The sequence below is a fragment of the Nannospalax galili genome, unplaced genomic scaffold, assembly GCF_000622305.1.
Source record: "Nannospalax galili isolate Female #2095 unplaced genomic scaffold, S.galili_v1.0 scaffold433, whole genome shotgun sequence".
Taxonomy (NCBI): domain Eukaryota; kingdom Metazoa; phylum Chordata; class Mammalia; order Rodentia; family Spalacidae; genus Nannospalax; species Nannospalax galili.
The window spans coordinates 1,191,194-1,192,878 of NW_008338715.1; positions in this window are offsets into that span (position 1 = coordinate 1,191,194).

Genomic DNA, 1,685 nt, shown 5'->3' on the forward strand with positions numbered 1-1,685 from the left:
GGTACAAAGGCATTCTACTGCCCACCCCTCTCATTATAATTCATTTCATCCATCATTCCTGAAAATTCAGATTCTTACAAGCACTGTAGGCTTCATGATTGCAATATATATCATGCATACAATATAAATTACTACTGCTAATCAATGTGCTCTATCAAACCCATTGATGACTACAATGCTAAATATTCAGCATTATTATTTTTAATGATTATTTTTACTTACAGCAAATTTTTGTTGCCTTTCACTAATCTGAAGAATCAGAAAAAGTCCTTTCAGTTGAACACACATGATTCTCCAAAATTAATAATGAACTGTTTTCACCGTAATGGTCTTACTGTGATGTTCTGGTAGGTAACTAAGAGCAGGATAAATAGATAGTGCATTCTGAGGGTCTTTTCAACAGCTTCAGAAAAGGGAGTGTATTCCTGGCATTGTGTTTTTATTTTGCAAGCTTATGGTGTCTTGTAGATTGACAATGTACTCCTGACATGAGGTAACTCCTTTTAATCTCTTTTTGTAATGTATACATTTATACTTTAAGTAGCTTCTGTAGTTGTAGGTTTTCATATTTTTTTTCTACATGCCGTTAGTGTTGGTTATACCTCCCTGTATCCTCTGCCCTGTCATCCAACTCCCCACTCCATTTAACCCATCCTACTTACTCTGTTATAATTGTGTTCTACCTCACCTTTAAGAGTCTACCCATACACCCATCCATATCCATGAATTAGTATTTTACCTTTCTGGGATTTGAATTTGAAGCATGCATATCTAAGACTTTAATGGTAGCATGCCGCTATGAGAGAGAACATGTGGCATTTGTCTTTCTGGTTGGGTTACCTCACTCAGGAGTGTTGTTTCCAGTTCCATTGATTTACCCATGGAATTACTAATTCTATTTTTAAGAGCTGAATAATATTCTAATTGTATATACATTCCACACCTTTATTATCCATTATGTCATGGATATCCAGATTGTTTCATATTCCTATTATAAAGAGGGCAGGAATGAACATGATTGCACAGGTACTGGATGAGCTGACATTGATATCATGTCTAGGAGCCTGAGGCTAGACAGTCCACAGGCTTTAGGAGAAAGCCTAATACACCTAATCTGCTAAATAGATATAGTATCAAATGATTTCTTGTGGCTTATTGTTATACCTACAGATTAATCCATCTCTCAACTGTTAATAGTGAAGATTTGTTATGTATCAGTTGATAATTAACACAAAGAAGCACAACTGACCAACATGCAGCAAATAAAAGCCTGCAGACCACTTATCCTGGAATAAGACACCTTTATCAAATATCTGCATTCCAAGACTCAGGGATCACTCTGGACAGGGGGCTGGAAAGATTGTAAGAGTCAGAGGAGGTAAATGTCAACAAGGAAATAGAGTTTTCCAGATAGCTGATCAGTTATTCATATGAACTCACAGCAATTTTGACAACATGGGCAAGTCCCACGTAAGTCCAAGCCAGATAAAATTCCATCATGAACTTGAGGAAGTAAGAAACTCCAGCCTTATCTCAGGAACTATTGGCAACTGATAAATGCTGAAAAGAAGGGATTCAGTCTCCTTTAAGTGCAAGAACCTCTGCAGGTTCACCAGGCTCCAGTGAATAAACCCACACTGACAACATCTGTGGACACAAACATGACACTACAGGCATATATATAT